This window comes from Chenopodium album, chromosome 10, assembly GCF_948465745.1.
Source record: "Chenopodium album chromosome 10, dcCheAlbu1.1, whole genome shotgun sequence".
In the NCBI taxonomy this organism is placed as follows: Eukaryota; Viridiplantae; Streptophyta; class Magnoliopsida; order Caryophyllales; family Amaranthaceae; genus Chenopodium; species Chenopodium album.
Window position 1 is genome coordinate 22,756,275 of NC_137843.1, and position 10,044 is coordinate 22,766,318.

The following is a 10,044-nucleotide window of genomic DNA, read 5'->3' on the forward strand; positions in this document are numbered from 1 at the left end:
AAGATGGAAAGTAAGGAGTGAAAGCTTAGCTCCTTATCAAACATATCTGGAAACTCTTACGATCAACTCGAAAAGGTAGAATACACATATCTACCAAGAGAAGAAAATCAATTTGCTGATGCCTTGGCAAGACTAGCCTCGATGGTTAGAATTCCTCATGAAATTGAGAAAATGCCTTTAACAATAGAAAAAAGGCATAAATCGGCTTACATCCAAGCCATAAAAGATGACGAGATAATTCAAGAAGAAGAAGAGGAGGAAGAACCTTGGTACACTGACATCCTCAACTATTTCACCAAAGGAGAATATCCACTCCTCGCTGACAAGAGAGCAAAACGAGCACTAAGACTTTTGGCTTCCCAATATATGCTCATAAATGACGAGCTACATAAAAGAGTACCTAAAGGTAGCGCTCTCCTATGTGTAGGCAAAAAGGAAGCTCAAAGGGCAATGAGAATAATCCACAAAGGAGTATGTGGAACTCATATGAATGGCAAAATGCTAGCTCAAAAAGTAATGCGCCAAGGATATTATTAGACTACCATGAATAGGAATTGCCATCAATATGTAAAAAGATACCCTAAATGCCAAATATACGCTAACTTGCAACATGTTCCTCCATCGCTTCTCTATACTTATACATCACCATGGCCCTTCTCAACATGGGGAATAGGCATTATTGGAAAAATCACCCCTCCTAGAACAGGAGGCCATGAATACATCCTTGTGGCAATTGATTATTTCACGAAATAGGTTGAAGCAGCATCATATGCAAAACTTACCGCAAAACATGTAGCACTCTCTATCGAAAGAAACATTATATGTCGATATAAAGTCCCACATGAAATGATAAGTGACAATGAAACTCACTTTCAAGCGGAATGTGAAGAGTTACTTCAAAATATGGCATTCAACATCATCACTCTTCCCCATATAGGCCCTAAGCAAATCGTGCAGTAGAAGCAGCCAACAAAAACTTGAAAACTATCATCGAAAAAATGAAAGAAAACTACAAGGACTAGCCTGACAAACTCCATTTCGCTCTTTGGGGTTACGCACATTAATCCGTTCATCCACAGGAAATACGTTGTTTTCCTTAGTCTATGGAATGGATGTCGTACAACCTGTAGAACTAGAAATACTTCCTTACGCATCGCTTTGGAAAGTAAACTCAATGAAGTATAATGGACTAGAGCGAGATATGAAGAGCTGATTCTACTTGATGAAAAACGACTAGAAGCTCTACATCATACTCAATGCTACCAAACTCGCTTGGCTAGACAATTTAACAAGAAGGTCAAGACAAGAAACATCAAAGTAGGAGACTTGGTGTTAAAAGCATTAAGGAAAATTGTTCTGGACCCAAGAGGCAAATTTAGGCCTAATTGGTCTGGACCATACATCGTCAAAACTATCCTATCAGGAGGTGCAGCAAAACTAACTAACATGGATGGTAATGAGTTCTCAAACATGACGAACCTTGACCAACTTAAGAAGTTCTACCCATAAAAACTTGAGTAGTATACTCAAAAGAGCTACGTTTGGCCTGATTCATATGGAAAGGATACGTAGGCAACCCTTTACGGGGCGCGACCACTTTAATTTTTACAAATCTCGCACACCAGCATCAATCCGCCAAACCAGAAAGAGCGACGCATGAAAATCAAGACCAACACGCCACGACAAGGCCTGTCAAGCCACGACAGAGTTGTCGCGCCATGATAAGCACAAAATCTCAGCGCCAGTACATTTTCGTCGATCTGGGCAAATTTTGGTGTATTTCGAGAATTTTTGACTTTCGTACTCGAACTATTTTCGAGATTTATTCAAGTCATTTTCATTGCTTTGATAAAATAAATTTTTATTTTCAATATAAAAGAGTTAATTTAATTTTAAAAGCTGAAAAATTGCATTAATAATTAATAAAATAAAATTACATTATTGATGAAATTAAAAAGCTTAAAAAAAAAATTGACTTAAAGATAAAATAAATGTCTAATAAATTGAAAGTAAAGAAATGCTCTAATCGGTCTTCACTTTTCTAGCCCTCTTCCAATTTTTGTTTGCTTCCTCTTCATCATCCATCTCTTGCACCAATAGGAATCCCTTAGATGATCTGCATACAATTTTTGTAGAGACAGTTTCTCCTTTAGCCATCACACCATGCTTCTTTTCAACCCATACTTTCTTTTCCGTAGAGTCAGCTTTCCTTTTCTCTTTATCTTTTGCAACACACTTTTTCTTAGGCATAATAGGAGTCTTGAATTCAACTCTTGCACCTAGGCGATCTTTAGGAGGATTTTTCTTATCTCATAGGTGATGGGCGTTAGAACGTCGCACATTCCACACTCAATCAAACACATTTATAAAAAACATCCTACAAACCAAGCACAATGATAAGTAAGAGTTCAGTCCACAAGGAACGGGATATGGTTGCTAAGGATCTTAACACTTAAGCTAATTCAAAGTTTTTAGTGATTTGGGGGTTCGTCAAGTAGACAAACAAACTACAGTTCTAATTCAATGGATTAAAGACACTAGGGAATGGGATCCACTCAACCAAGGTAATTAGGCAAATAGGGAGTAAAATAGACAAGAGATAGCAAGGACTATATGTAAGATCAACCTCATGCAATTAGGAAACACCTCACACTACTAAACTTAGATTCCTCATTAGTTTAGCAATAGAAGATACATAATCAAATTGCAATAAGTATTGACATACTCAATTCACATTTCCATGTCAAACTAAGCATACCATGCTATCAAGCTCCTAAATCAAGGGTAGCTAATCCTATCATGAAGAACTAACAAGAAATCTCATACAATCAATTTAATTGCAATACAAACATCAATACTTCTCCCACATTTACATGACTAACCAATAGGTTGAGTTTCACCCAATCTCTAGCAAAGAAGACTACTCACAACTCATCTTAATCAACATGCAAACAAGGATTAGGGTTCTAACTACTTTAATAATTGGGGAAAAGTGATTAACTATTGAATAAACTATCATCCAACAACAAATTATCAAGAACTAAAGAGATTCAAGTGACATGAAAAGACAAAATAAAATCAGAAATTAAATGGATGAAGGTGGAAGAAATTACTAATTAAAGCTTCAAGTGTTGAATACAAAGTGCCAAATCCTGAGGATAATCCTTAAAACTCACTGTTACAGTGATTGATTTGATGAAAACTAAACTAGATTACTAAAGTGGAATGTTTCAAACTAAGAGGAACTACTAAAAACTAGGCTACTACTGTCTCCTCTCTAAATGAACTAAAGGGGAAGTATTTATACTCCCCAAATTACATAGGTTAATCCGTCAAAATAAAACGTATTTCCAGCAAGGAGCGCCCACTCCTGGTTCTTGCGCGCGTGCTCCTTCAGCAACAGAAGAAGGCAGAATCCAAATTATCACGGAGAAGCGCCCGCTCTTGAGAGTGTGCGCGCCCGCTCCCCTGTTCCTCAGCATAGGTCAGAATTAGCTTGAAGGGGGAGGAGCTCCCGTTCTTGATTGGGTGTATGCCCGCTCCTAGCAGGCTTAGAACTTGGCAGAAAGTTGTTTATGATGAAGGAGCGCCCGCTCCTGATAGTGTGCACGCCCGCTCCGCCAAGAGCGGGTTCTCCTTTCTTTGATTTCAAGCCTTGCTATCTCTTTCACGCTTTGAATGCTTGTCAAATTTAGTCATAACACCTGTAAAACATGGACAAACACAAACAAAGAGGGGGTAAGGCCGAGGCACATCTTTTATATACAAAACGGGTTAGAAAGAGGGGAAAGGATAGCAAAACCAGGTTAAAATCACCACAATAAGTGGTCGAATAAAACACTTATCAAATCCCCCCAAGCTACCCAAATTATTGTCCTCAAGCAATTCACATTGCCCAAAAACAAATCAAAAGATTGATTTGCTCAAAGAAAAGCACATGCATAGATACAAGAATCCTAAAGCAATAAAACGTGAGTATGAGATATATGCCTAAGATTAACCACGGCCATGACTAGCTAAGGCCTAGCTAACCTCCCCAAAAATACTCAACTTAGGCCTATTCAACACATCTTACCGCGTCCCCATCACAAAGTTCAAATCCCCCCTAATGGTAGTGTCTCGTGACTCCTCGAAGGAGCCGAAAAAACATAGATAAAGCAGGTTTTAAAGCACTCGACATCTCAATGAAAAAGTACCTTCTCCATATGCTTGTGAATCAACTCCCTCCACCGACAATGGGTTCTTCTACTCTACTAACATTACAAAACTCAAGGATTTCGGCACAAAGTTAAGTCATAGAGAAAACTAGATGTGTCATGCAATTAAAGTCAAGATAAGATGTATATCACTAAGAACAAACCTAAAGAAGTTTCTAATCTTTGACCCAAATTACATACTATGAATATACTCGAAATAAAAACGCACCCCCAAGCTTGTTTGATTGCTAGGGTGGTGGTTATTCATCACTTGTTTTCTTTCCTTCTTTCTTCTTTTTATTTTCTTTTCTTTTCATCATTTCCAATTTTTTTTTTAAAGACATTTACATTACAAACTACTAATTACAATAGACTAAAGATTAAACTAAGGGAATAAAAATGATATGCCTTAACCTTTTGTGAATAAATAATACATAACAACCTTTATCAACACTAAGAGTAGTTTAGGCCGCGATCTTGGGAGTTGAGACTCAAGTTCTCGATCTAGGTACTAAATCAAAGAGGATCCTTGCCACTCATACAAAATATAATGTAGTAGGCTTGAAAAATATTAAAACCTCACTTTTTGGGACAATCTGGGATCAAATACTACCTTTTGGGGTTCAAATTCCTTTGAGATAGGCGACACCATCTTACCACAAACCTAGACTTTAAGTCTTGTACATTCGGTAAGGTTATTCTCACACTAGCCTAAACTAGCCAATTCTATGTTCAACCAAGGGCATCTAAACCATGCTCGAAATTTTATTACAAAAAGAAAACAAGTATCCACCACATACAATTCAATATCATCATCGCAAATCGATCAAAGGCAAAACAAACTCTCTCTCTTTTTTTTTTTTTTTCTTTTTGTAAGAAAGTTGATAATGGGGGATAAGAAAACTAATTAAAGAATTTGGATATTAGGGGTTTGGATGTTAGGGAATTTGGATATTAGAGGGGTAAGAAGATAAGAAGAACGAAATTTGGATATTAGGGAAAAACCAACATCATCAATCATCACAAATCATCATCAAAGCATCATCAAAGAGACCAAGAGCGAACCAATCATACCATGCATTCAATCATCACACTAGCTAACCAATAAATATATACCAAAGCTATTCATAGAAATAAGATGCTCCAAAGCATACATATAATGGAGAAGTGAGACAAAAACATCAATATGCAATCGTTCTAGCCTAGACATTCCATATCATTGTGAATAGAACAAAAACCAACCTAAAATAGGCATGCAATCTAAAACATAATACAACATGAATACTACCACAAGTCCCAAAGGCTAAGCTAAGCCTTTTATGCCAAACATTCCACATACAAACTCAAACTTCTCCATACATTTCACAAAAGTATCACATGAAAGCACATATCCTATCAAACCAAAAACTACCTTATACACAAGGACCTCAAGACCTCCCTAACCTAGATATTTGATTATCGTTCCCACAAAAAGTGAATACAATGAGAAGCATCTCCCCCCCCCCCAAGCTAAAACTCGACACCGGCCTCGATGTTGCAAATGATGGGAAGGAATAGAAGGGAACGGTAAAAACAAATGTCTAATGGCTACTCCCAATCATCCTCTCTAGGTGGCGATGGCATGTAATTATAGTTTGGGTCTACATCGCCGGAATAGGAGGGTTGATCCACGTATGGAGGAAGATCATAGTTAGGGTTACTTTAGTAGTGACCGAAGTCCGGTGCACTACTAGTGCCCCAACCACCATCATACTCGGGTGGAAACCCGAAGTATCCTCTCAAGGGATGGTTATCAATCTCCTCGGGAGCTATATTACCACATGTCTCGGGGACGTGGTAATAAGAAGGGTCCCCCCTAAAATCACAACCCCCAGTTTGTGTTTAATTGTAGGGAGGGAAGGATCGTAACTACGAAATGGAGTTACGAGGTCCTTGCCAATAAGTGTAGGTGGGTTGGTTATTGTTCCAACTCGCAACCGGCGCCTCTTGGACGGGGCGGTGAGGATAGTTGACATAAAGGAGAAAGTCTTCCCTCTCAACTTGGTTTTGATAGGACATTTGGGAGACATAGCTTTGGTATTCATTTTCTTGAAAAATTCTTTGGTTGGTTAGATTGAGACGGTGAAAGGCTGATTCAAGGTTGAAGGAGGAAGAAGAGGAGGAGGGGCCGCCCATAAAGCTAGGAACGGTGGAGATGCTATGGCGGAGGGGTTGAGATGGTTGGTCAAGGTCGGGAACATTCCCGGGGAGTGGCTCAACTGGCACTTGCCAAGTGGTCCCCACGGTGTTCATTACTGTCGCATTAGGGAGAATGCAATGGTGCTTACCCTTGACCAACCAAGAGTAGGTGGTCACATTACCCCGGAGTTCCACAAGCATGTGCATTGAGGCAAGTACGGGAATGTCAAGGACATTGGACCCGTTCACCGGGGTCAATAGGTCAACGTAATTGGTGAAGCCCAAAGCCTTGGAAATTATTGTGATCATCCCACCACATTTTATTTCCCCTTTCAACTCCGTACTCCTCTTTATTTCTAGGCACCGTTTGATAAACATGTACCCCATGTTCACGTTATACTCAAGATCCCCCTCAAATCGGGAAGCTATTAAGAGGCATTTTATCTCCTCTTTGGTTAGCTTTTCGAGGTCTTGCTTCGAGAATCAAGCATACCCCATAATTCTCATGAATATACAGAGTACGGGGTGGATAATGTGGCTAGCATGGCTAGACTAGGTTGTGAAATTGGGGTACCCCGCGATAGTGTTCCACCAATTATACTCCTCGTATCTAGAGAGGTAGAAACTATCGCGGTCTTCAATTTAATTATACACGGGCCACTCGAAAATCTCATTGAGGCGAGTTAAGCTTAAAGTTTTATCTTAATTGAACATTTTAAACTTAATCTCGCACTCAATAGGCTCTCCCTCACCATTGATTCGGCGTATGGTAAGGGTGGAAAGGAACTCGAGAGTGAGCGATTCATAGTTTAGCTCCCTCTTTTTGAGGAAGTTTAACCATCCAACATTATCGGCCACTCGCCGAATTCCGTCATCTATACCTAAGAGTTGGCAGGCTTCTTGGTCATAGAATCTTATTGGACGGATTTTTCGTTTTGAAAGCTCTTTGTGATATCCTTTGAATTTCTCGGGAATTTTAATTGAAGGAGGAGCATTGTTTTGATTTTGTGTTTGGCTTGGGTTTTGGTTTTGGTTTTGGTTTTCGGTGGAACGGTTTTCGGTTATTTGGATGCTAGAAGTCTTTCTCTTATTTTCTCCCGCACCTTCAAATAATCGAAGAACCATTTGACTAATTTGAGAATAGGTTTCACTCAATACACCTAACACAAACACCAAAACACACCACACACAACCTCCTTAACTTCAAACCCCCAATTAAATCCAAGTACCTGTTTAAGAAATTCCAAATATTTATATTCCAACACGACCAACAAATATTTTTCCAATACACAAATTCACAATCCAAATCAAATTCACACCAATTTCATGCACAAATACACCAAACTCATGCAAGTATTCAATCACAATTCACTACTTCAACAATCAATCACAAATTTCCACCAATCAATTCTCAAGAGCAAATAAATTTGTTTTAATTTACCTAATCATGCAACTAATTACACAACATTCATGAAATAAACAAATTTAAGAAATTTGAAGAGTGAAATTAAAGAAGAGAAGATTATACCAATTAGAGTATGAAAATACTCTAAACTCCTTCAAAATTACTCAAATTAGCTTCTCCTCTACCAAGCTTCAACCTTTTGCTCTTTTTTCATCAATTTTAAATTCGTGGGTCTTCGAATTTTTGCTCAAATTTGTGAAAAATTATGATTTTGGAGAGAGAATTTGATGGAGATAAAGAATTTATAAATTTTGAGTGAAGAAAGTTAAGATTTGATGATGGAATTTAATAGAGAAGTTTGAAAATAAGGGGGGTTTTTAGAGAGAAAAGGAGATGGGTAAGAGGAGAAAAAGTGTAAATGTTGAATGAATGGTGAGAAATGGGGGGAAAGAGGTAAAAAGAGATAAGAGAACCTCTTTTTTTTTTTACCCAGATAGCCAGGAGTGGGCGTGTAGTGGGGTAGGAGCGTCCGCTCCAGGCCTTTGAAAACTACACTGTTTCGTAGATCCAGCTCGGAGCGGTGTGCACTTGTGCTGGAGTGCCAGCTCCAAATATGTAATTTGCTACGGCATTGGCTGAGCGGGCGTACTATGGTTATGGAGCGCCTGCTCCAATAGTTGAACTTGTTTTCTATTTCGGCTTCCCAGAACGTAGCGGGCGTGCATCTATGTTGGAGTGCCCGCTTCGAAACTAAATTAGAGTTCCTGCTTCCCATTTGCACAGTTTGGAGTGGGCGTCCAATCGGTAAGGAGCGCCCGCTCCAAACATTGAATTTGAAATTGACTAGCCAACCCAGAATGGAGCGGGCGTGCTGATGCTTTGGAGCGCCCGCTCCAAGTCTTCTCAAAAGTCCCTGCCTCTTTTTTCATCATTTGGAGCGGGCGTGCATACCACCTGGAGTGCCCGCTCCTAACTTCAAGTTTAGCTACAGCATTGCTAAGAACGAGCGTGCTCAAGGGTTGGAGCGCCCGCTCCATCTTTGATTCTTGGGTTCTGTTTTTGGAGCCCAGAATGGAGCGAATGTGCAGCTCAAGAGGAGCACCCACTATAGCATGCTTTGAAGCCCTCTATTTTCTATTCCAACAAGGAGCGGTGGTGTAGCTCAAGAGGAGCGCCCGCTCCTTCAGGTACCTGAAGCTTCTGTTTTGTATGGAGCAGCATGGAGCGGGCGTGCAAGTTACTTGGAGTGCCCGCTCCAACCTGTTGACAGCTTCACTTACTCCTTTTCTTGCTTATTTTTGCTCCAAATGCCTATAACAAGCCACAAGAACATAAATTCAACCAAATTGTTAGCCGAGACATAAGTAAAATATTCTCTTCTTCATTATCTCATTCACTCAATTTGTTTATTTCTCTCTTTTTTTTTTTTACTCGGGTTGCCTCCTAGAAGCGCTTCTTTAACGTCAATAGCTTGACGACCTCCACACTCAGGAGGTAAGATTACATTGTAAGGATTCAACCAAACCGAAATGAGCACCCTCATAGTTCTCCCCTTAGATTGGGAGGGATGCTCTTGGTGTGAAGTGGAGGTCTCAAGTTTTTCCTTGATAGATGTCATCTCCTTGCCAAGGTTGGCGATTTGAGATGTCAAATTATTGATGGCGTTGAGGTGATCCACGGAGTAAACCGCACTTCCTCCTTTTCTTAGAGACTTCCTCTCTCCTTCTTGCCAATCCATGTGGTGCCTCACCACATCCTCAATTATCTCAATGAATTTCTCCTCCGTCTTATTCATAATCGGGCCACCCGCTCCCGCATCCAAGCTAGTCTTTCCTTGTAGGCTCAATCCTCCATAGAAAATTTGAAGCACTTGGTATGTCAGAATGCCATGATGAGTACACTCCCTTTGATATTCTTTATATCTTTCCCATGCCTAGTATATGGTTTCACTAGCTTTTTGACGGAAACCTTGTATCAATGCCCTTGCCTCGCTCATCTTCTTTTGAGAGTAAAATCTCCCTAAGAAAGCCATGGTGACCTCGTCCCAAGTTCTCAAGGAGTTAGGTCTCACCTCCTTCTCAAGCCATTCAAGAGCCCTTCCTATCAAGGAGAAAGAAAATAGCTTTAGTCTCACAAATTCTTGAGTGACCCCATTTACCTTGATCGTGTTACAATACTTTTCGAACTCATTCAAGTGTGCAAGAGGGCTCTCATGTTTCGCTCCACTAAATTGCCTCCTTTCAATCAAATTTATCATCGCGGGCC

The 10,044-nt window shown here is 39.8% G+C and overlaps 1 non-coding gene across 1 annotated transcript; it reads left to right on the forward strand.

The window, feature by feature from the left end:
• The first annotated feature begins 9,662 nt into the window (after positions 1-9,662).
• Positions 9,663-9,768, forward strand: LOC145565910 (small nucleolar RNA R71). The gene has a single exon (XR_014095264.1). It is a non-coding gene; the product is annotated as a small nucleolar RNA R71 (small nucleolar RNA).
• The last annotated feature ends 276 nt before the right edge of the window (positions 9,769-10,044 follow it).